Source organism: Athene noctua, chromosome 16, assembly GCF_965140245.1.
Source record: "Athene noctua chromosome 16, bAthNoc1.hap1.1, whole genome shotgun sequence".
Lineage (NCBI taxonomy): Eukaryota > Metazoa > Chordata > Aves > Strigiformes > Strigidae > Athene > Athene noctua.
The window spans coordinates 17,233,946-17,259,974 of NC_134052.1; the positions used below are offsets into that span (position 1 = coordinate 17,233,946).

Below are 26,029 nucleotides of genomic sequence, written 5' to 3' on the forward strand. Positions count from 1 at the left end.
CAGTTTCCCAAAGCATCTGGTGAGCTGCACTGTCACTTCTGCATTTGCCAGCCTGGACAAACACCTACTGAGAAGCACAGGGCCTTAGTGCCAGGCACCCGTCCGCACTGCCTGCTCATGGCTCACAGCAGTGTGCCATGCAGCATGCACAAATCTATTCACACATGAGGGCTCACGCTCTTGTTCCATCCCACACACAACTAACAGCACTCATACACACTAGCACGCTCCTGTCCCTATTTGTGCCTCATTTGGGTGTACATATGCTATATTCCGCGCACACCTGCACACCAGCCATCACACGTGCAAGCCCTGTGCACTTCACGCTCCAAAGAACACGGGGTCTCCCGTGTATTTTTATGTTAGCAATCACGGTCCAGAAGCACTAACATTCCTCCCCACCCCTCTTCCTTGCCAGAGCGTTTGTTATGAAGACATCTCTGCACAGCCATGCAAGGTTACTGGCAATGGCACGGCTCCCTCCTGCAGTCACGCCTCCCCACGCCGAAGCCATTCCTGCCACCACTCCTGAGGGGCCAGCTACTCTTGCCAATCTGATGAGAGCCCCTATCAAACATCAAACTATTTAACACTGGAGAGTACACTAGGGGGGCAAGCTGGCCTGTAGATGGGTGATGGACTGAGTAATTCCTTACCATTGTTAGAATTCTTACAGGGTGAAGTAACTGCAGCCTCCATTGATCAAACACAGCTATAAAGATCCTGCTCTGGAGCAACAGAGCTCAGGCTTCAGAGCCAGACACTCCCAGTGACAATAACAGGACACGTACACACCTGGTTTATGATGCTTACATGGATGTAGAGAAGATACACATAAGAGATAGTGCGCAACTGCCACAAACAGCATCTCTCCAATTCCTCACATATGGGAAATCTGTGGCTATTTTGGAGTAAGTTCTCCAGACAGCAAGAGATGTCAATAAACTGAAGAGCACAAGCTGTGCCAGAGCAAGAGCTCCAGGCCAGCGCCCAGGGCAAACAGTGAGTGCAGGAGAATGTCCTGTCCAGCATCTCTGCCCTTGCCACTCTACAGCACTTCTGCAGGCAACGCCTCCAGATGCACCCAAAGTCAGAGTACAAAATAGGTTGTACCTGGTAAATGCAACTGCCAGAACAAATAGTCCATCTGCACATGTTCAAGGCCTACAGAGCCTTGGGGAGAGGCTGCCACCAGCTGCTGGTCTCCCCCCTGCCCACCCTGACACCCTCCCCTTGCCACTCAGGCTACTCCACACGGGTTTATGGAGCCCTGCCAGAAGCCTTGAGAAGGTAGCAATGCCACTGCCAGAGAACAGTTCTGCAAGCACTGAAGACCTCCTGAACATGCAGGGAGGCTGAAAGCAAGCCAGCCCAGCAGTGCAAACCCAGGCACCACGAGCAACGTCAGGATGCCAGGGCCCTGACAGAGCTGGCAGGACGGCAGCACGCTGCCCCAGCTGCCTCCAGCACACAGCGCTCAGGGCACACAGCCGACAGACAGCATCAACACTGGCTCCGTGAGGGCAGGAGGAGCTTCCCACATTCCCCTCATCGCTCCATTTCACATCTGAGTGGCAGCGGCAAGCTGCTGATCTCCTCCATGACCCGACTACCCGAGCCACCTCTGGAGCCAGCCCTGCATGCACGCAGGGATGGCGCTGCATCTTTAGTTTCAGCCTTGCCAGAGTTACAGCATATAAATGGAAGTGGCTAAATCCTAAACAGTATCAGTAAACCAGTAAAGCAACAACTAAAATGCACCCACTAAAGCAAGGCAAAGAGAAAGCAAGGGCAGAAGATGCCGCAGTGGGCGAGCACAGCTCCAGCAGCGCTGCTCCAGGCTGGGCGACGAGCTGGCCCACAGTTCCCAAGGCAACTTGCTCAGCCCTGTTGCATCCCAGCTCTCCACAGAGCAGCTCCTGCACCGAGAGGAGGGTCCCGCTGAGCGCACACAGGCTGGGCTGTCATTGCTGTAGGAACCACAACCCCCGTGTTCAGAGTCTCAGCCATTATGGTGCTTTTTACATTGAACAGATTTCTCCTCGTACTACCACGTCTGAACTGGTGTGGTCTGCTGGTGGCTGTGTCCCGTGTCCGAGGTTCAGCTGCGCTCAGCTGAGCCATCTGCGTGTTCTCGCCGTGGGCAGCAACAGAGATGGCGCAACCCGACCTGCCTTGATGTGCGCTGAGATGCTCAGGTCCCGGACTGCAAAGCCCAGCTACAAAACCGACTGCGAGCTCCAGCCCTCCATGCCCAGAGCCACCAGAAACACCCACCCACACCTGTGGCGAGGCTCATTGCCACAAACTGGATTCTTCTCCTCCACCCATGAATTCCCAGCCCATTTCTCTTCTGTCACAGGTTCATTAAGGCCACAGCTAGGGTCAGTGTCATGTTTTCTCACTGTGCACCCCTTTCTTTCTGGCTGTCACATCACAGACCTCTTCCAGAGGCAGCGGACCCAAGAGCCTCAAGTCCTGCTTGTGCCCTCGCAGCAGCAGGATTCAAAGCATCCCAGGGCTGCAAAGCACCACAGAAAGTCCTGTGCATAGGAACCAAAACTAGCACCTACATTTCCCCACGTTACTGAAGACCTTTCACCAACAGCTGGAAGTGCCAGCGCTCTCTGCCACACGTGAGCAGCGGAGCCATAAACAATGAGCGGGAGCTGCTGCTGTAGCAGCCAGAACCAGGCGCAGTGTCCCGGGCCGGCGGCAGCATGGGGCTGCAGGGGCACAGCACCCATGGCTGGAGCAGTCGGGCACAGAACCGGGCAGGCTTTGTGCACACACCAGAACACCAGGCTGGCTCTAGCCTGGGCCCAGGGCGATGCCCTTTCTCCTGCTGCTCTCCCATCCTCGCTTCCCAATTACCAGTGCAACCCAGCCCCTCCCCGCAAGAGCCTGTGCAGTTCGTCGGTGTGTATTTGGCACAGCCATACTGTACATCATGTTGACAGTAGAAATTACATCCTGAGCTTATGTTTTACACTGTGCTCTGTCAGAACTCACCGCAGCCCAGTGATCAGGACAAATTGAATAGCATCCCGTCCGTGTCAATATTTATTTCATTTTACAAATGCAGGCTGATGCAGGGGAAAGCAGGCAGGGGGAGGGGGAAGACTCAGGCAGGCAACAGCACAAAAATAGCACTGCCTAACACATCACAATCCTACACCTCCAAACTGCACTATTGCCCCAGACAGCTGCAGTCCCAGAGCCAGGGCAGCAGTGCCCCACAGCTCGGGGAGGGGTGATGCCCACCAGAGGCCCCACGAGTGCCCCGGGAGCTCATGCAGTGCTCCCCGTGCCTGCCGCTCCGGTGGAAGGACTGCCACACCAGTGCTGTTCCTCTGAGGCAGGACCTTATAACCAGCAGAAAATGCAGAGCTCCCCACCAGCTACAACAGATGCAACAGAGCGGAAGGCAAGCCCTCCCTCCTCCAGCCCAGCTTGCTGCCTGACCTAACGCAGGCCTGCATGCACTGCCTTGGCTCCTCAGCACTGCCCGGCAGAGCTGCACAAACTGCCTGCACCAGCCTCAGAACTACTCTGTCTGTTCGGAACAGTCACAAGGATGCTACAAAAGCTGCTGAAGAATAAGGCAAGAGGCACTGTTAAATACAGCACTGCTTGTGCCACCCTCGGGAAGGCAGGGCCACAGAACAAATACCAAGCACAAGACAGGATCTCCCTCAGGCTTGGGCCTCTGCCTGCTCTTCCATGGCATACCCAAGCCCCAAAGGACACAAGGAAACGGAGGCTGCAGCAGGAAGGTCGCTGGTCAGAGGCAATAGCTCAGTCCTGACCACCGTGCTCCTGGGCACGGCCCTCACTGCTCATTTAGCCTCGCAGAATGAGCTCCAACTGGCAGTGTGAGTTACCTGGCTGCAGACCGTTGCCCAACAGAGACATGGAAGCAGCAGACAGCAGCGCAGCAGGGACGGTCTCCAGGGAGGGGCTGGCAGCTGCTTCCAGCACTTGCATGCAGAAGCCCAACCTCACGGCTGAGAACAGGGAGCTTGTGGGCCCTCGTGCTGCTGGACAGTTGCTCCTCACACCGCACTCTCCCCCGGCTTTCCAAGGGCAGACAATGCAATGACAAAGGGGGCTGGGGGAGAGCTGCGGCACGCCTGCATCTTGGGGCCTGCAGCTGGTACCTCACCGCAGTCACAAGGAAGCCAGTCCAGCAGTGTTCTGTCAGCTTTGGCACTGAGCACAGCTGCTATACAGGGAGGGAGGAGAGAACAGCACAGGGAGATGCAAGAGGCAGGTTGGAGATGTACATAGAGCACAGACACAGCCTTGTCAGTGGTTTGCAGTGCTGCTTCCAACAGGCAGGACTACAGCATCTTTGGAGATGACCCAGGACAAGAGTCAGACGCGCCAAAGCTCCTGCCAGGCTCCCCGGCGAGCAGGCAGACATGCCTCATTGTTAGAGCGGCAAGAAGAGCACAGCTTCACACCAGCTCCTTCCCCAGACATGCAAGCCTAACTAGAGACCCTCTCCAAACAGCGGGGCAGACCTCCAGCACCAGCCAGGCCCCTCCATTCTCTGCCCAGCACCTCCCAACCCCAGCGTGCTTTTGCCTGGGAGCTCCGAGGCTGAGCACCGGGCCCAGCACCATGCACACATGCTGGCTGTGTCAGCCGTAAAGGAACAGCCAAGGCCATGTGCGAGCCCCACAGCAGCTCTGGGGACCAGCCTCATGCCAGCTCAGTCTGCATCCACAGGGAGCCCACCCGCCTCCCACCAGGAGCGCAGGCAGCGCCAAGCCCAGCCTCAGACAGACCTCACGGGGAGACGGGGCAGCAAAAGGCCTGCAGTTACTTCAACAGCAATTCCTCTGCAGTACAGTTACCGTGCAGCACATGGTGTGTAACCACGTCTCCTCCCATTAAACAGAATTCACATCGGCTTAATGCTTCCCTTCCCGGGAGCAGGAACAGGCTGGCCAGAGTGTGCTTCCAGTATCTCTGTGTGGCGGTAACACAAGCATGGCAAAGCTGTTGCAGAGCTTTAAGACAGTTCATAATCTCCAGGCCTAGGGCTAAGACATGAACTCAGGCTCTCTGGAGCTCACTTTCTCTACCAGATATTGTAAGACAAGATGAGGCAAAGGTACTTTTTTTTTCTTTTACGAACTTCCTGAAATCCAGAGACGAGGGAGGAGGCAATCCTGGCAGACATAAGATGCTACCAACCCCAGACTAGGCCACATCACAAGTGTGGCACATGCAAGCATCCAGCATCCCACACACTGCCTCTGACAGTGCACCCCAGGTCCACACCAACCCTGGACCACTGCACCACGGCCAAGCACACACCTATATCCCCATAACTTCCCACAGCTCCTTCCTAGCATCCAAGAGGCATTTTATGATCACCCCCAATAGTCAGAGCATCCAGCCCTCAGCCCCGCAGGGAGTGCTCTGCAGACTTACCACACCAGGGACCAACACCACAACCTGGTTGCTGTTCCCTCCACACCACTGTAGCACCCACAGCCACCATAAACAAGTGTCTTTGGCTGGAATACATTAACATGCATTGCTAATTTGGTGAGGGACAGCAGCACTGGTGAAAGCAGTGTGGGATGCCCACTCGCATCAAGACCAGTTACGATCAGAGCCACCGCACTGCAAGTTCCCCTCCCACAGCAGATCCCATCAGTGACGTGGCGTTGAAGGCCCCATGTTTGGATACAACAAAGCTGGACGACGAGTCAGAATACTGTGGTGCCACAGACAGCAACTGTAAGCTAGACCAGTTTTCACCACCGCAAGCTCTGGAACCTCCCTAGCATCCCTCTCCTGACAGGCACTGGCAGAAGGCATACTCTAATCCAGTGCCCTCTCCAGAATCTCAGCACATTTTGCCAATCAAGTAAGAGATGGCTAGAGATATCGATCTGGATGACACACAGCATCACAGTGCATACAAATGCTGGTGATAAGTGGCCAAGGGATTCAAAACTGTAGAGGCTTTTGAAAGAGGATATTTAAATTACTTTTATTCTTACTTATACAGTGAAAGGCTTGGGTAACCACAGTTACTGGATGAACATATCCCAAGTGCAGGTCTAGACTGTGCAAAGCAATGGTTGATAGCAATCTGCCTTTCAGCAAGTCTCCAGCCCTGATATAGAGCACAGAAGACAGGCACATAATGATAAAAATCAAGTTTTCTCACTAATGTCACCCTAGCCTCAGCTTTGACAACAGGGCAGAAAGCCCATTTTATTCAGTAAAAGTTTAGTAAAGCTTGTTCTTGAAGTAAATCTCTGGGTTTCCTCTTTCCGTTGCCTTGGAATTACTCTCCCGGAAGGGGACTTCTTCCTCTGCTGCTTCTCTCAGATAAACCTGCACACAATCCAGGTAAAGTTGTTTTTCTAGAGGAACTTCTACCTACATAAATACTCAGGACTATGACTAAACACCCATTTTCTCCTTTCTTTTAAAGTTGTTTCAAGTTTAATTATTGTCCCCTTTGATGCTGCCTTGAGAAATTCTAACAGAAGAGTGCAGTAACTGTCAGAGCAGGAGCTATTCACAACCTTTTGACTTCTCATGTTCAGTCACTTTCTGCTGTCAGATACACTGGGAGGAACAGTATTTGTTAAAGCTCTCACACAAGCATTGTTTGGAAAAAATTATTTTCAAAGTTCAGGAGATTTTTTTTCTTCAAATCTTCTTTGGTCCAAGTTTCAAAGAAATTTTAATTGCAAAGAAAATCTCAAAGTCTGCCTTAGGGGAGAGGGTTTTACAGCCATAACGGTCTCGCTCTGCCGCAATTCTTTTCCAAATATAGAATTTTCATGCCTTGTCTATGCGAATACAATACTTTTAATTCGCCTTTAAAAACAATCTCTGAGAGGAGGTGGAAGCAAAGGCATATTCCTGTGGCCCTCAATACATCCACGATTCCCTCTGCCCAGGCCTGGGAGAAGCCACCTCAAAGCCAAGACGGAGCAGAAAGCACCGAGCCCCTCTGTGCCCGGCGCAGGCTGGGGCGCAGCACATCTGCACCAGCCCCCCGCCAAGCAGCTGGCTGACCACAGCTCTCGCTGCTCTGACTGACCAGGCAGAGCAATCGGCCTCCAGGACAAACCACCGTCCTAGCCAAGCACGCAGGATCTCTGCCTCGGGGAGCCCAGGAGGCGAAGTCAGACAGATGGGAGGAACCCCAGCCCCGGAGAGGAGTGCTGTCCATGCCCAGAGCCTAGGACCTGCTTGACCCCAGAGACAGCAGCTACTGCTCTGCTGGGCCACTTGTGGCTTCCCCTTTCCAAATTTCACCCTCTCAGCCCCCAAGCACACCAGGTCCCTTCCTGCCATTCAGCACAGGGACCGCAAGTGCTTGCACAGCCCATTACACACCAGCTCTGCCAGCCCCACACCAGTCCGTCACTCCCGCTTGCTGCAGTTGTGCATGCACTCAGCACAGCTGCAAAGGAGCAGCAGCAGCTGCTTCCCTCCCGTTTCCCAGAGGGGAGGTCTCCCTAGCTTCACAAACCCCCGGCCAGCTCCAGAGGCAGAAGTCTCTGACACCTGAGCAACAGCACAGCACCAGCTGGCACTGGCCTCTTGGTCCCTCTCTGCCAATCCAATGCAGTGCTAACGCCTGGGTACCCAGCAACTCCAGGACACCCAGCAGCTCCGGCACAGCTAGACACACAGACACCAGCACAGAGAAAACACCTGCAGCACAAACTGCTTCTGCCACCCCAGCAAGCCCCACACGTCAGGAGCGCTGGCATCTCTGACCCGGTGGGAGAGAGAAGGCTGATCCCACGGGATGATTCAGGGGATCGCAGGCAAATCACTCTTTCCTGTGAACCCATCAAACTGCCTGAAGTGCTAGCATAAAAGCAAAACAAAGCACTTGGGGTGCTCAGATCTGATGGGCATGGCTAGCCTTTCCTTTGCATAGAAAAGCTGTATGCTGCTACACGCTGTGCATGCTAGGGCCCACCAATCACTTCAGCAGAGAAAGGAAACACAACCTGTCTGTCCAGCTTCTCAAAGGCTTGTGAGCAGAATCCTTAACAGAGGCAGAAGAGTTGAGTTCTCAACAGCTGAGGGGAGACACAAAAAAACAAACAAGAGAAACCCCATTGCCATGAACCCAAATCTGATTTAAAAACTGAAAGGGAAAAAACAAGCAATGAGTTCAGTCATAACTTGGTAGAAAATGGTGAGGGATGCCATGTAGGAAGAAAAATCCATAAATGACAGGAGATTATCTTAGTCAAGGCTACTGCAGGAAACTTTTGAAGAACAGGAGCAAGCCAGGAGACTGGCCAAACAGAAACTGGAAGTCAGTGCCAAATGGGCATTAACACCCAGGTGAAGCTGAAAGAAAGCACATGAAGGAGACCCTGTCTCTAGCTGGGCAGGAGGACAATGCCTGCAGCAATGGACACTGACCCAGCCACCACGTTTCCAGCACATCGTTGCCCCAGGCTTGGCACCACCGACAGAGCAGCAGCGGTCCTTGGCCCACACAGGCCAAGGGTGAGCGGTGCTGGTTAGGGGGGAGATGTCTGCAGACAGAGTTCCTCCTGCTGTGGGGAGAAAGCTCTAGAGCTCAGAGCGGGTCTTTAACTTTAGAATCTGGATAGATAGCTGCATCTGAAAGTCACCCCCTTACAAACACCTCTTACAGTCAGAAGTTGCCTCAGAGGGAGCCAGGAATGCTCCCACGCAGCAGGGCAGAGAACGCCCACAGGCCTCCACCACCAGAGCTGATCCCCGTGGCACAGCCCAAGGACAGTCAGGAACCACCATCATTCACCCTCTTGGCTCCTGCTGCCACTTCTTTGGGCCCCGGAGGTCGCCAGGAGTAACAAGAAAGGAAAGGCACAAGCATGGGACTGGGACTGCCAAAAACAGGGTGAGTGGAATCAAAGCTGACAGCCCAGACGAGTGGTCATCTGGATAGGAGTCAAAGGACAGATAAAATAAAAAAAACCCAAAATGGAATTCTTACACTTTGACAAATGTGGAGGGAATTGGGTTCTTTTAAGCAAATGTTTGGCAGATGCATGAATTATTTATCATTCAATATTGTGTGATTAAATGGAAAATTGAAGATGTTCACAGCTTTCTTGTCTGCAACTTTCCACATCTTGTGAAAGTCTCCCCAAATTCCTACAGAGAATAACGAGTGGGTATTATACTGAGCCAGAAGGGTTCAAAGAAACTTCCTTCGATTTGCTGCTCAGGGTTCAAGGTCAGGCTCAGCTCAGTCCTCTGGTTACATAAATGCGATGGCAGGCATACATCACTTTTGGGAAGGTCTCTCTGCTGCTCACTCTTCTTCCCCATATATTTTAGTCCTCTTGGCACTTTTGGCCCTAGAAATCTCTCAGTCCTCACAACAGGAGACGTGCCCCCTCTTTACATGAGAACACATGAGACCAGGGAAGTCTCTTCCTGGGGCAGCACACTGTCATTCTGAGACTAAGGCCAAGTCAGCACAGGATCACCCACACTGAAGCAGGGAGGTCACGAGGGAGGACAAGAACAGTGAAAAGCAGAACAAGACCTGGGGGACATGCAGCACAGATCTCTAACTTGCAGCTTTAGCAGCACTTCCAGTGTAACAGGACAATCAAGTTGTGCACAGCCCAGAGTAGAAGCAGGCACCAACTTTCTGTTGCAGGTACCTTAGGTCAAAAGCAGCCTCAAGAGACAAGTGTCTTCTCCAGCACCTCAGGACAAGGTCTGCTGTGATAAACAGTTGTCAGAAAGGTGGAAGAATGAGAGTAATTAGTCTCTTTGATGCCAATTTCAGCCTGATCTTTCACACCTAAGAAAACTGTTACAATATTTTTTCTTATTTTTAGAAGAGCTCACTAAATGAGAATTAGAAACAAGATAATTTAATAGATAAGAACATTATTTCTGCAACAATATCCTGCCAAAATCCACCGCTCCGCATCTGCACTCCTCAGCCACTCAGGTTACCAGGCTTCCCCCGCAGCATCTGTGCGGCAGCCAGAGCACCATGCCAGCACACCTCACTCCCGGTCATCACCAACCACCACCACCTGAGCAATACTGCCCTGCCTAAACACAGGCTCTTCTGGCATGTCGAAGAAGAGGCTCCAGCCTCAAACCTTCCTGGCCTCCAAAAATTCCTGAGCAAACACAGTGGAGAGAAAGGAAGGAATCTTGGTACCACAGAAATTCAGGAGCCTGAAGCTGAATGCTGCACAGCCTCATCCCCCAGACAGAAGGCAAATATGCTTTGCTAAGATGCAGCACTGCTCAGAAAAATCCACCACAGCTGGCAGAAACTCCTGGTAGAGGAGTCTCCTACACAGGTAGCAGGTTCTGGCCAAGTCTATTTGAAAGTCTGTAGCCCCAAGGGGAGCAGAGGAAAAACTGAGCCACCACACCCCCCTCAAGGCTGCCCCAGGCGGTCAGAGCTCTGCTGGGTCCCTGAGGCTGCACTTTGAGCAGAAACAGGCCAGTAACGAGCAGGGGTTCCTGAGAAGGGGAACCAGAGCTTCACAGGCCCAAGGGGCCTCTGGAACGTCCCCCAGGGACAGACTCATTCAGAGCAAAGCCCACCTCCCCCTCACAGCACAACCAGGAGGTGTTTGACCCCTCTCCTGGGCCAGGCACGTACACGCTGGCACGGATGGACGAGACCTGGCTCAGGCGCTGCCCACAGCACAGTGCTCACCCGCCAGCGGCAGACGGAGGCCTGCCCCATCCTATACCAGACCAAAAGATTATGACCTCCTTGTAGGCAACTCGCAGACAACAGCAATAGGTTAAATTTTGCATTCAATCATTAAATGATAGATGCATTATTTATTTGGAATCATTTCCTTCATTCTAATTATATCACCTCTACTAGCTCCCGATGATGCCCAGCACTTGGAGTCATGTCCCAGGAGTCAGACCCTGTCCAGAGCAACATGAACGACAGCCAGCACCACAGCTCAGCAGCATAAGTGCTATTTCACTTCCCCAGAAAAAACAGACAGGTTTTGTTCCCTGCCTTGAAGATACCACAGTCATGTACCCTCTGAATAGCCGACATCGGCACTCCTCCTGTATGCTGCCAGGCATCCGGGGGGGCTGGTGAAACCAACTATTGTCCTCCAAGGGCTCACCGGGCAGATTCAGAAGACACTGGCACAGTTCTCTTCCATTCCTCCCACCCAAGCCCTTCTTGCACTCGCAACCCAACCTCCCTGCTGCAGGAATAGGTAAACATCACGAGTTTGTGCCAAATCCATCAGCCAGGTCAGTGCTGGCCCCAAGCTCATGGCACCACCAAGCAGCACTGCACTGCCAAGAGGCTGCCAGGGCAAACAGCTCAGTGAAGAGAATATGCGTGGAAACTGGCCTCCCCGCAGGGCAATGGCCCCTTCTCCCCCTCCCTGCCACAGCCCTGAACCTCTACCCCTCCAGGCACACAGAGGAGGACAGAGGTGCACCAATACCACAGCTGAGAAAGCAAAAACCAAGCAACAGTCAGAAGAGGGCAGAAACTCCTTTCCCTGGAGGGACCAGTACTTCAGGAAAGGGGCTGAGTCCAGATGAGAGCCCCTGGGGACAAGGATGGGGAGGCTGTGTCCCCCAGGGCCTTCTGTGGCTGAACAGCTGCACATGGCTGCACTACAGACAAAACTTCACTTGAATGCAAAACCAGAAGCTTTTAGCATCCTGTCTGGTAGAATAAATTTTTAGATCCTTCCATGCACGGTAAATTCTGTTCACAGAGAACAAGAAAAAAGGAAGTAAAAGCCTTAATAAATGCTGGAAGAGCAGGGAGCTCACACCAACTCTCAGCCCAGCATAGCTCCTGGATAATCTAGGCAATAGTTTATTTTTCTCTCCAGTATCATTTTCCCAGCTTGATCTCTACTGTCGCAGTATGATGGTTTCACCCCATTAGCCTTGCTTAAAAAAGTGATCCCAGGACTGTGAGTGTTATTGCCCACATAAATCAGGAGGCTTTGAATACGGAGCACCTTTAAATAAACAGCTGATGGAAGTGAAGTTCCGGGATCATTATTAATAGCTTTTCATTTCTGTGTCCGCTGTGCTGTGACATTCTTTCCCAGCAGAAAGCCTCCGCTTCCTATCCCCAGTACATCTGATCCCATGAGTCCTCCAGTCAGAATGAATGACTGTACCTTTGTGTTAATTGCATAGCCCGTTCCACAAACTGAATACTAATACTAACTAGCAAGAGGAGGAGAGTTTGCAGACCAGGAGCAACGGGACAGTCTGAAGAAAGGCACGCCAGCCCTGTCGCCTTCCCTGTGCAGAGAGGAGGAGTGCGGGTCCTCTCGCCTCCCCTTAAGGAAAGGCAGATCCTGGCCCTTCCCGCACACACCAGTTAACAGGGCTTCTGTCCTGCCCAGGGAACGTGCCCTGTCCTGCCCAGACGGACACCGGCCTCCCCTACTCTGCCAGCTCCAGCACACTTCTTGCATGCCCCCCAAGGCAGAATGACACCTGCCACTCTCCACATTGCAAACAACTCCTGGCTCAGTCCAAAGGGACACAGACCCTTGGAGAGGCAGCACCACAGAAGTACTTAGAGGTACTGTTCAAAGACTTTACCTGGCCAGATCCGGTTTATTTTTCACTAGCATGCCTTGTCCACAGGGGGAATCGCTTTCCTCTTCCACCTTCAGCTGTTAAGGTCTCTCCTGAGAGCTGCAGGCAGGTGCCAGCAGCCCAGAGCAGATGAGAACTCTAAATGCCATGGGCAGATCTAAGGGCAGCAACAGCCAACACTGGAGAAAGTCCCGTTCCCCCCTCCCAGGGTGACGAGCCTGGGATGGGACTCGGCACCTCATCAAGAGGGACCTTGACCACCCGCTCTGAGAGCCTGCTGCTCTGCTGTCTGCTGCCAGCGCTGACATACGGCGCTCCCCAGGCTCTTTGTGCCCAGGACCCAAGCAGAGTTGCCAGTGCTGCTGCTGTGTCTGCAAATTACATCATCCCCCAGGTCTGTGGCTCAGAAGAAAGACCAAGTTTCTCCTTGGAAAGGGTGTTCAGGCTCTCCGAGCCACTTTGCCCAAAGACAGGAGGAAATGTTCCTGCCGGCAGCCAGTCCCAGTACAGTCACTAACGTAAGGGCAAGTAAAAAGGCTGCACAGTGGCCAATGGGCTTTATGGCCTCCTGGCTCTTTCCGCCCTTTACTGCAGAGACAAGAACTGAGGGTCCTACTGCTACACTCCACCCCGTTTCGTTTTACTGTTCTCGAGTAATGACACCACACGTGGGTCATGCTGCTCAAAGACAATACACAGGGTAAGCAAATAAGCCAAAATGGCCTGTTGCTTCAGTGACCTTTGCTGCATACAAATCAAAAGGGCTGCAGACAGCAGCAAACTCCAGGAACAGGTGATGGCTTTTGGTTTTACTGCCTCCTGCTTGCTCCTTCCCAAATCCTGTTCTCAGCAAGGAGGTTCAGGACACAAGCACGGACACAGGCATAACAAAGGGTTCACCTGTGAGAGCGCCAAAGCGTAAGCAGGCATCAGAAAACTGTGGAGTGTGGCTGAACAAAGCTGAAGGACACCACTACAGACAGAATCCACATTTCCTAGAGGACTTTAAGAGGAAAAAAAAATAAAGTGTTACATCTGTCTCCTGATTTCAGAGTCCTCCCCATCTAGAGTCTGAATCATTGATATCACGATGGACTAGCACAGCAGAGCCATGTCCCTGTGACACATCAACAAGAGCACCTTACGTTTCTGGGTATGATTCCACAAGCAGATACATCACCCGCTTTCCTCTGCAAGAAACTCTGACCACTTTGTCAGGTTAAAACCAAATATTTTTGATTCCTCCTCCACCCCCTCCAGTGTTGTACTTGCAGACTGTGGACCAGCATCCAGCAACCACATACAACCTTTAAGCAAAAGAAATGTAGTAGGCACCGCAGATGCAAAACAAGACAGCCTCAGTGTGCCACGAGAAACGCTGCTTTCCAACCACCAGACTTCAGCATCCCATTGAAGCATCAGCTCTCAGCAGAGGCCAAATGTGCAAATTGCAGTTGAAAAGGAGAACATTTCTGAAAGCTCAAAACACGTGAACACAGCAGACTAGAACGGAATCTGCAAGTAGCTTCACTTTAATGTCACCACCAAACCAATGGCACAATGAGGAAGGGACAGACTGGGAGCTCTGGGAACAACCATTCTGCTCAGCACAAGTGATACAGGGAGATTAATTGGCCAATTCCTCAATTAGGCATAAGGGTTCAGGGCTTTGGTGTAAAACTCCATCAAACAAGACCAGCATCTTCACTTCTGACATTCCAGAACGGACACAGAGCACAGCGTGGGGTTTTGTACAGGTCATATTTCACAATCAAGCCCTTTGCCTCTGCTAGTCCTGGCAATAGTGAGACTATGAGAATCTTCTCTCTCCAACACACAGGCTTTGAAGGGTCTTTCCTGATATATCTGCACAAAGCAGGGACCTTGGGGCCTTGTATGTAGGTTCTAATGTTATTATTATCAAAAGGAATAAAGAGGGACATGGTGAAGTAAGAGGCAGCAAAGCAGCCCAGGGAACAAAGGGAGAAAGAGAGAGAGATTATAGTAGCAACAGGGAGGACAGAAAAGCAAATGGACAAAGTGCATGTGAAAGAATAGAGCCAAGGAGAGATACGCATACACGTGAGCAAGTAGGATTGTGCTGGGACACGTGAGTATGCACGCAAGCAGGAGGGGGCATGGAAACCCACACAGGCAGGTGCAGTCATCTGGAGCTCTGCGTCCCTCAGACCCATGGCACGGCTGCAGCCTCACACCACTTCAGCGAGGGGCCTCCCCTGGAATGCCCCAGTGCACACGCAGGACTCCCATGACCTAATCCTCTCCACCCAGCACGCAGCCTGACAGCCGCTCTGTACTGGTGACAGTGAAAGATCTTCACAACCAGAAAAGCAGAAAGAAGCTGGCTCTGAGTACCCACCCCTGCCCCAAAGCAGTTCCATGCTTGAGAGTGGGAGAACTGGCAGCACACACGTACACAGACACACTCCCACCTTCCCACATGAAACCGTGGCTTTCTCATCCTCACATACCTTGCCTGTTTGCATCCTGCGCTATCCCTACACTGCAGACCCCTGCTGTCCCTCCCTCTATTCTCTGGGCTGTTTCACTTCTTCCTCCCTCTCCACACTCCTCTCCAGCTCATTCGATGACAATCACATTAGAACTCATGCACACAGCCCCGAAGTCCCCAGCGTGTGCCCGAGCAGAACAGATCCATCCACAGCCCTCCAGCCCCAACCCAAGCAGCCAGATGCCAAAGTGCTGAGATTCTGAACTGCACAGGCACCCTTACTCCAGCCACGCTGTGCCATTCCCCTGCACGTAGCCACGCCAGCCTCCAGGCCCCGGTGGCTCCTAACACCATGGGAGGTCAAGACTGGACTGGCTGGAGTCAACTGGGCGCACTGCAATGCAAGCATGCTCCTTCCTGTCCTCCCCTCCAAACAACCACCCTTCTCAGGGCGGGCAGTGGCCTCAGGCAGAGTCTGGGCATCCAAAGCCAAGCAGTGTCTGGCCAAAAAGTTGTTCTTTCCCATGTTGGACTCAGTCTTGCCACTCTCTTTCTCATCAGAAGTCACAGTGAATTGACACCAGAACTCACACCTGAACACGCAGTCACTGTGATTCAAAAACAGAATAGCAAGACACAGCTGCCCTGAGCAGGGCTGATCCCAAACTTCTGAAAGGTTCAGGACTGAGCCAGACACGAGCACTGCGTCTGTGCAGTCCTCAGCCCTCCATGGCGGCTGCAACAAAAGCATTAGCTCGGGAGACAGCTCTCCTCACCTTGGTGCACAGAGACAGAGATAGACCTCACACACAAAAACGTGTAAAACATATAAACTTATCAAACACTTCACACACTGGCTAGAAAAGGAGAAAGAAAAACTGTCATTGCTATTTCTAAATATACTTGGGAAGCACCAGATAGCACAGTGATGGACTAGATATAAAAAAGATAGAGATGAGTCTCAGTACCAGCCTTTGATCACTCACAAGGGAAACACATGTGCTGCCTTGTGGAAGCCAGGACCAGACATTGTGTCCTACCTCTGCCTAAGCCCAGCTCAGCTGTGGTTTAAAGAAAAGGCCTCCCAGCCTAGTGCTTTATGGTCCCTCCCTCTCATTTCTATTTCACAGCAGCTTTTCACAACCAGGACAGTGCTTGGAATAAGCAAAACAGACTCAGCTGCAGGATTTTCTGCTTCTGGGACAGCCTGAGATTTGGGAAAGGCCTCCCCAGAAGCACCAAACCTGACTGGAGTCTGTGCCCAGGAACTGAAGGGAGATATTCAACAGCAGCCACACACCCTGTCCTGCCAGCTCCACCTCTGTGACAGACTGCAGCTAATTTTCACCAGCTGAGCTAGCAGCTCACTGCACACATGCACCCCCGCTCCATGAGGCTTGCTTGCCAGCACTTGGTTGTCCCTCTAGCTTCTCACAAAAACCACGCCTGGCAGCACTGCAGGCAGTCGCATGCCTCTGCCCGGGACAGTTTGAGTGTACCTTTGCCATCAGATCCACAGGACAGAGGCCACATCTCCCACTGCACTGCCCAGGTCTAACAAGGGCTTGTTTGCAGAGGGCACCAGGCATCCTCCTACAGCGCTGGCACTGCAGAGAGGCACGCAATAAAAGGCGCTGGACAGGCCCTGTACTGGGTCTGGCTGGGATGGAGCTGATTTGCTTCATAGCAGCTCACATGGTGCCGTGTTTTAGATTTGTGACCAAACAACGCTGGTAACACGCTAATGTTTTAGCTACTGCCAAACAGCATTCGCACAGTATCAAGGCCTTCTCTGTTTCTTACCACATTCCCCCAGTAAAAAGACTGGAGGTGCACAAGAGATGTGGAGGGGACACAACCAGGTGGATGACCCAGACTAAGCACAGAGATATCCCATGGCATCTAACATCATGCTCAGCAATAAAAAGGGAGAGAAGCGAGCCCAGGAGCGTGAGCCACCTTTTGCTCAGGAATTCGCTGGGCATCAATCTACCCATGGAAAAGGGTGTTCGCCTTTGCATCCCTTGTTTTGTTTTCTTCCTCTCTTCTTCCTCTTCTCCTTCACCTATTAAACTATTTGTATTTCAAACTGTCAGTTTTCTTCCTTTAACTCTTCCTTTCCCCTTCCCCTGCCCAGTGGGAGTGAGGGAGCAAGCAAGTGTTTGCGTGGTGCTTAGCTGCTTACCAGGGTTAACCCCCAACAGTCCCCAAACACACGGCAGCACCACTGCAGGTCGCGTTCGCTGCTGGAGCAGAGGAAGTCAGACTGACCCTGTTCCAAATGCATTATCCAGAAAGCTGCAGCCATGGCTCAGTGAGAAGCTGCCACTCTCCCTGCACAACATTTGAGCCTCAGTCCCATGATGTGAGCTCTCATCATCCATCCTGGAGCTGCCCAGCCCCACCAGCTCGTCCGGCTGCCATCACCTCCCAGCGAAGCATCCCCCCACCCATGCCTAATTCACCAAAGCACGTCAGCACTCGAGGTCCAAAACCAATTCAAGCCTGAACTGATGGCTTCAGCATCCTTCCCAGCCAGACATGAGTCTCCCATTGCTCAAAAATGTAAACAGCTTTTTCAGACAGAATCCATAAATGCTCACCTGTGTTTGCTACTCCATCTGGGGAGGGTTCAGTGCTTGCATTTCACTTCATGCCTCAATTGCTTTGTGGTACCAAGGAAGGGAGCAGCATTGTCTGCCAGCACAACAGTCCTCTAGGCAAGAGTAATGATTTCAGACTTCACAACCCCGGCTCCAGCTCACAAGCTCTCATCTGCCTTCGCTAATTCATTGCCAAGTCCTGGGCAAGGCAAAGCAAGGCCACGGCTACATCTGCAGGGTCAGCCCAGTCCCTGCCCACTCAGTCCGTGGTGGCTCACGGCTGCAGCCCTGTTCCACTGCACGCCCGCAGCTCGCCCACGGAACCAGCTGACCAAGGCGCTGCCATCAGCCTCCAGCATACCTGCCATGGAGGCTGTTCATGACCTGCATGGCCACCAGAAGCTGGGCCAGATCAGACCCACCCAAGGGTCCACCCGAGAGGTGAACCTGGGTGGCCATGTGGAGAGGAGGGACTCTGGAAGGACACAGCCACTTCTCTGCCCCAGCGCGACCAGCTGAGCCATGGCCCAGTGGAGGATTCTAGTGTCACCTCTCACAGCACCTTTCGAATTAATTCGTTAATTGGCATGTCAGGCTGTGCATATGAAACGAGGATGCATGGCTCCCTCTGCCGGCATGCGGCCCAAGGAGGAGCCCCACAGCCCCACTCCTCTCCAAAACTTGGGATAAAGCCAGGCTGGGGCCTGCGGCGGCTTTGGGCCAGGGCCGAGGGCAGGCCGGGGCCATCTGCCGGGTGTGGAGGGCAGGGGCCAGGACCCGGGGCCAGCCCAGCCTCGCAGCGGGCACCGCCACAGCACCTCCGAGACCCGGCACGGGAAGGCGCCCCATCGCCCGTGCTGCGGCGCAGGTGAGGATGCCCAAGGTGCACCCTGCCTCCCGGCAGGATTAGTGGGGCAGGAGCATTATTGCCAAAATGCCGTGCCATTGGGGAACTGCCCAGGAGGCCTGCAGCAAATGGGCGTTCAGCTGAGTTTTAAAACTTCAAGCAGGGCTGTAATTTCTTAAGGACTCTGCTGATGCTCAGCCATTTCTACCTGCCTGCTATCAAAAGGTTCAGCTGTATTTCATAAGCAGGAAAGCAGCCAAGCTCAGAAAGCTGGTAAAGTCCAGCTCCTGAAGGAATCCCTCACCTCCATGTCCTCAACCTTCTAAACTCCAGTGACAGGGGGAACAATTCCCTCTCCCACACATGCACAACACTGTCACCAACAGCCACATGCCTTGTCAGGACCATAACAACAGGGACAAAAGTGTGTTTTCACACTGTTTAAAAAATGGAATAGTGAAAATCCAGAAGGATCCAAGGCCAAAGGTAACTCTGGAGCTTAGTAGCAGGTGGGAGGGCAGTGTCCTGCCCCAGGTTAACGTTATTTGCTCACTTTTAGTATGTGCCCATCTCAAACTGCTCCTCTCTAGAGAGGGTGACAGTGTGCCAGTTGTGGAGAGGAGGAGGTGCTCTGAGCTTAGGAGCCACTTCCAATGACAAGGATTACTGGAGAAACAGCATTTTGGGGATTTGGGATTCCAAGAAGCAGCTGCAGTAGGAGCAGAGGGAGATAATCCTACTGTGACAGAGATGTGAGGAAGCAGGACTGGAGAAGGCAGTGGAGCATCCCCAGGCACACACAGAATTACTGCCTTGCACAGGGCACCCTGCCACAGCAGGATGAGGTGCCAGAAAAAGGGCCTGGCCCAGGGCTCCCAGCACCCTTCTGTCCTGGGATGGCCAGACCCTGGGGTTTCAAAGCCTCTGGAGCAGCCCAACCTTTAGCTGTCCTTCCAGACTCTGGCCCACGTGGGGACAGAGGAGCAACCTGCAGTCAGGAAGCCCACGTTCCTTGGCCAGCCTGCAGCTTCCGAGTGACCTGCGAGTGAACAGGCAGCAAGGGAGATCCAGGCTCTGCCAGGGAAGCATCAGCAGGGCACTGATGGGGCAGAGCCAAGATAGGGCTGGGGCATGGAGGGTGAATGCCCCAGGACACCCAACTCCAGTGCCTCTCGGGTGGGCACAGGGCCTCAGCCCCTCCGTAATGATGAGGTTCCCTGCTCACACACAGGGAGGGCTGCGTGCTGTAAGGTACTGTACACAGCTCATCCGCAGGAATGAGCTCTCTCCTGCCAGACCAGTAGCAGGACCTTATCACATGCTCCTGCTCCACTCAGTTTTGCAATCAAAACCTCAGGGAAATGCTAGCTTACCAAAGCAGTGTTTAAATCCTGTGCTTGCTCCTGCAGCTGCTGTTTCCAAGTGTCTCACATCCTTGCTCTGCTGGGTGTATACACCTTTCCCCATCCATAGGCACACTACCTCCTGCACCCACACTCACCTATAGGCTTCTGCTAAAAGGAGTTCAAAGCTTTCGAGGCTCTATTTATTGCCCAAGATGTTTCTATGGCGACTCCCTTCACATCCCATCATTGGCTGCAGAGAGCTTCTGGCCATCAACGGCTTCAGGTGAGTTGAGGGTCTCAAGCTTCAGGTCACCTGCAGTTGTTAATGCCACAAGCTGCAGTTAATTAGGAAGAGATTAACAACGCACCTGAAGTGGCCATGGTAAGTGAGGCAGGTAAAGAGGAGTGATCCCCTATCTCCTTTCCCTTAGTGTTCTCTGGAGCACTACAGCAGGGAGGGAGGAGCAACGAAGAGGGGTGGGAGGTATCTGCCAGAGGGTGCTGGACAAACAGTTCAGCTTTCATGATCCCCTGGAAGGACCTCCTAAGCAGCAAGGCTCACACAACTGCTGCGGCCAGAGCCCAGGACCACTTCCCCCGGGGCAGGGGCTGGCCCTGAGCCACTGCTGCCCAAGCCAGAGGCAGGATGCTCTCAGCTCCGCTCGGCTGAACACCTGCCTACATGCTTCTATAGGGCAGCTGTGGATCCGTGGCTGTTGCTGACAAATATCAGGCCCAGCATCATGTCCATTGCACCCACAGCTTCCACCATCAGCCAGTCAGGGCAAAATTCAGCGTAGGAACAGCAGGGACAGAGTGTGTGAGACAGGCAACGCTGCTCTGCTTGTGGAGCAGACCCTGCACACAACAGTTTGATAGGAGTGTTAATAGGCACTTTGCCCAGAGTCACAGTCCTGCAGCGTGTGAGCTGAGGCACAGCTCTCGCACAAGACCTGAAATTAGGAAGTGTAGCACTGAGTCAAAACTGAATGAGCTCTGTTGGGCTTATTCTTCCAGGCTCACTGATGGTGTTGCCAGAGCGAGGGGCAAGGAAGTGAGTGAAAGTGGGGCAGAATGGGGCAGAGCATGCAGAGAGGAGGCAAGTGCAGGTTTCCCACAGGCAAGAGAAGCAGGGCAGGACTGGGAATCCAGAGGAGTGCTGCCTTTTGCGGAAAAATGTCATTAAGTTGCCACGAGTATTATAACCTTCACTTCTGTTTAGTGAGCTATCCTGAGGTGGGGCTTCCTGAAAAGCATCTTGATTTTCTGCACTGCCTGTAGGTTTAGCAGCAGTGAATGATCCGGTCCAAACCCAGCCCCAGGGCTGGAGCAGAGATGGACCAGCTTTGGGCTGGCTGCCTTTCCTATGCCCAAGGGCACAACTACCCCCCCTCTCAAGAAGAACAATGCAGGGGCCTCAGATTAGCAGGGTCTGTTCTCCACCTTTTGTTCCAAGAGGCTTCACAGGGCCCCTGGGGAAAACTGCCTGCCCTAGCTGGTACCAGTGCGCACAGCGGCTGGAGCAGGGGCTGGACCAGGCCGCAGGGCACGGGCAGAGGCTGGGTCAGCTCAGCGAGGAGGCGGCAGAGTGGGTGCTCTGAAACCCAGAGTTCGCAGATAAAGGCCATGCCCAGGCCACTGAGGCACAGGCACCCCCAGACCAGCCCAGTCTCTCCTCATGCTCCCGCCTCCCGGTAGTGTCGTGCATCCCCGCGTGCCTTGCGCACGCCAGGTACCGTTACCAGCAAAGGAAGCTCTGCAGCTGCAGCGGGCTCCACACCCGCTGCCAGCTACCACACGACAGTGCACACAACATCCCACGGGCCCTTGAAGGCAAAAAGAAAAGGTGCTGTAATTCCTTCAAAGAGCTGGAGACATCCATTTGCAGGGAGAACTCAAACCACACTGCAAGAGGAAGAGCATCACCAAGAAGACCCATAGGAAAAGAAAGAACATACAGGCTCTGCAGGCGTCCCGGCCAGGCTTGTGGGACCAGAGTACAGAGACTGCTGAAGACGACTTCCACTTTTGCAACCCAGACACTGCGCTGTAGAACCACCACTAAAGTGCCATCCAACAACTCTTTCCCAAGAGGGTTGGAGAACTACCTCCTCTCAGCTGCAGCACAAAAGCAATGAAAAGAAAGAAAAATGAAGGAGACACAGAGCCAGACTAAAGTAAAGTCTGGACTAGTCTCTGAAAAAAAGGTTGTTGCAAATGATAAGACTGAAAATTACTGTAATGTGCTGTATTCCTTTCACAGACTTTGCAAATAATAAAAAGTGATGATTAAATGAAAAAGCAATTGTGAACTGTGAGGATGGGTCTCTGCAGTGGCTACTGGCAGGAACAGAGCGGCCCTCCACTGATCCCTCCCCAGCCCTCTGAAGAAGAAACTAAGCCACAAACTGGATACAACTGCACACACAAAAGCTCCACAGGGCTGTGCAGGTAGCGGGCACCCAGCCCATGCCAGGTGAGCAGGTGAGTCCCAGTCCAAAGCCCTAAAATGAGCTCCCCACGCACCAGGTCTGCACGGGAGCAGGGGAGGCTGAGAGGTAGCAATTTGCTGCCCAAACCCAGCCACACAGACCCAGCTTTTCTGCTGGGGAGGAGCAGGGACTGTGCTTCAGAAGCAACGCGGCTCACAGGGACACGCAGCCATGAGCCCTGCAGATGTTAGGGCAGCCAAATCCAAGAGGCAGAGCTCTGCATTCTCACCTGCAGCCCAGGGCACAGCCACGCACCGACGTCACCCCAGGACACGGCAGAACGGGGGAGCCCTGATAGCTGGAGAGCAGCTGCCAAGGGTGCAGGGCGGGATGCCAGCAGGGCTGCCCACGGTCCGAGGCAAAGCTGGTCACACCCTCCCCATCGGCCACCCTTCCCTGCAAAGAAATGCCACGGAATAAACTGGTGGTAGAGACAAGAGAAACTCGGGGAGCAGCAAGGCGCTGTATGCCATACACCATGTCCACCGACCGCCTCAGGCAGGAATCTTGGTGGGACCCACACCCACCTCATCTTTACATGTAATTTTTCAAAAAAGCAGATGACTCGAAATGGCCCGTGCCTCAGGATACACATAGACTTATCTTCAGAGAAGTGTCATTGCTTGTACACCCAAACCAATTGCATAACCACATGGTTAAAAGATAACGACACAAACTCATACATGGTTGCATTCTTACGTACAAATATTGTTTAGTGACATGATGTAGAAAGAACACAAGTATCACCACACTATTTCTTCTTCAGTTTGTTTTTCTTTACTTTTCAAATATGGCCTTTCAAAATCTAAAAATAATTATTTGAAAAATATTTAATTATACTTTAAAGGAATAACATCATATCAAATTCCACCTAAAGCCCAGTTTTGTATCAAAGCTTCCATGAACAATCTAATCCTTCTAACAAAGTCCGTGGGTAGGAAAAGGGGCTTCAAACAAAGCAACATTCCCCCCACGATAATTTGCAATCAAATTTTACTACTGCGGGCTAGTGATTAGAAGCACAAAAGTAAATTTGCTATGAAAAAAGCCTGCTAGCTCAGTATCATTTTCAAAGTGCAGAACCCCCAAAAGCTGATCAGACAATATACACAACACACAGTAAATGATGACCCTATTCTGAGAATCCTTATACACAAGCAAGGAACTATGGATTTTTCAAACATGATATGGCATTTCAAATCATGAAAATATCATATTATTTGATACAGAGCTAGGAAAAATAAAATTTTAACTGTTATTTTTAACCCACTGACAGCCTTTTCTTTTTTTTTTTTTTTTTCCTGGAGACCTGCTAGCTTCTTTTGAAAAAGAGTTTTTAAATTGACCTTGTTTCAGTAGCCACTTTGCTGTCCTAGGTATGAAATCACCGTATCATATTATAAAGTGCCAATGCACCAAAAAGCAAAGGGCATATTTTTTTTAAGGCAGGAACAAAGCTGGCTCTTTTCACCTATGAAACGGCACATAGTTTTTCTTTCACAAGCCCACCAGTTTCAACATGGTATTATTCAGCAACCAGCATTTCATACAGAGACCAAGCCTCACTTGCTCTGACCCCCACCTCACTAGAACAGAGAAATGTACGTGATACATAAGTCAGTACAGAATCTGGGCTAGCTTATTCAGATTTCAGTGCTACACTCCGGGCACTGTCAACATTTTCAGGGATTTCATCAATGACCAGCAGAACCACCCTTTGGCCTTGGACACAAACAAACACAGTATCAGTACAGCAAAACCGTTTCCGATTCTCGTTTCCATTTCCCCCTGCTATGTGACACCCAAAGCCAGAGAAGCAATTTATTTTCAGCATTTGAAAACTGATTTAGCAGGATCACGATCTCCAACCCTGATAATTGTTTGCTGCAAATACGCCTTACCCCGTGCTCATGGAAGAGGCGGAGAGCATCCACCAGTCTCATAAGGAAAAACCTGGCAAAGCCTGGGCTCGCTCTGGGCTGGGCACAAGATCTACAATTACAGAGACTGCAGCTTCAGCTGTTCTCTGAACACGAGGTACTCCGAGGAGACAGAAACACGTCCCCAAAACCCAGTCATAGCGTGGGATTCCCTTGGTGGCGGGCAGGACCACGGTCTGGCCGTCCCTGCAGCGTGTGGTCTGTCAACAGCGTCGCGCCAGCCCGGGCGCAGGGACGGGGGGCACACGTCCCCAGCTCCTTCCTCAGGCCACGCAGGCAAGCTCCGGAGAGCCAGAGCTCTGGTGGAGCCACCCTTCTCAGCCCTCCCAGGTCCAACGACTTCCCCGACTGTCCTAGGAAGTTAAGTCTGAACTCTTGAGCCTGCCTCTCCTCGCTGATGTCTACACCTGGAACTGGGCTCGTCCGCGCACAAGACAAGCTTGGCAGAGAAGCCAGCACAGACCTCCCCAGACTGTAAGGGAGGTCACAGCTGCCAGAAATCAAACACAAGAGAGAACCGAGGCATCTACGGCATCCCTCCCTGCCTGCCGGCACGGCGAGCGGCGGCAGGAGCCCGGCTGCCACGGGGGCTCCGGGCGAGCAGCCCCGGCCTGGGCGAGCCGCTGCAGCCGGGCGGGCAGGATGATCAGCCGCGGCTGCAGCACTCGCTCCCAGAAGGCCTGTGCACAGCCATTCGGGAACCACGTTTTAAATGAGGAGAGTGCTAGTTTTAGCACAGTTATTTTTAGTTTATTGTTAGAAAAATGTGGCTCTGTAAAGAGAGACGTTACCCCGCCTGCTAGAAGGGCTCGGGCAGGACTCCTCGGGCACATCCCCCGGCAAAGCCCCTGTGGGAAGCGGCGGGAAGGGCTCGGGTCTCAGAGAAAAAAACGGGGAGGAAGGAGCCCAGAGAGGACGGTTTAAGATGCCACCGGCTTAAGAAAGAGCTGCAGCTCTTCAGGCACCCGAGCGCTTCAGCTGACGGGAGCTGCTGAGCCCCGCCGGAGCCCCCGGTACCTCCCGCGATGCCCGAAGGGCCACAAAATCTCCGGCTCCACCCGCCCCCCGCCCCCCCAGCGCCCGAGGCCGCCGCCCCGGCGCCAGTGCCGGGACAGCTCGGGGTGCGGGGCGGCCGGGGGGCCACGGCCGAGCTCCCCCCCCCCCCCCCCCCCCGCGGGCAGCGCCGGCCCCAGCCCCGCCGAGCGGCGGCAAAGTTTGCGGCGCGGCGAGGGACGGAGAAGTTGGGCTCCCCGCGGTGCCCGCCCCGCCGAGCCCCGCCGAGCCCCCCCGCGCCCGGAGCCTCCCGCACGCTCTCACCTGGGGCGGCGGCCGCGGCGGCCCCCCCGCGCGGGGCCATCGGCCTCCCGCCGCATCCTGCGCGGGGCGCGGCGGCGAGCGGAGCCGGCTGCTGGCACCGGGCGGGCACGGCGTGAGGCGGGCGATTGCATGTGCGGCGAGAGCCGCCTTCCTCCCCCGCGCCCGGCCTCCCCCCGCCCCGCCAGCCCAGCCCAGCCCAGCCTCTGCTGGAGACTCTGAGAATGCAGCGCCGTGTTCCCCTCCCGGGACCGGCCCTGGGCACCCCCCCCGGCCCCGGGACTCGGGACCCGGCCCCGGCGCGGCCCCTCGCCGCCCTCGGGACCCGCCCGGCCCCGGCCCGGGATGGCGGGGGGCCCTGCCCTGCCCTCCGCCCCCGCCCCGGGCCGCCTGCGCTGTCCCCGGCCCGGGCCTCGCTGCCCC

General features: G+C 53.5%; 1 protein-coding gene across 4 annotated transcripts in view; it reads right to left on the reverse strand.

Moving 5' to 3' along the window:
- The window catches only part of CDH22 (cadherin 22), a 116,650-nt gene that overhangs the window by 55,711 nt on the left and 34,910 nt on the right, over positions 1–26,029 (reverse strand). The window contains exon 1 of one of the 4 annotated variants that reach the window (XM_074920231.1): positions 25,610–25,724. The exons of 2 other annotated variants lie outside the window; for them this stretch is intronic. The gene's annotated coding sequence lies outside the window, so the exon portion shown is untranslated. Of the gene's footprint in view, positions 1–22,581; positions 22,622–25,609; positions 25,725–26,029 lie in introns of those variants that run through there. One more of the 4 variants, XM_074920233.1, reaches the window with a different exon arrangement.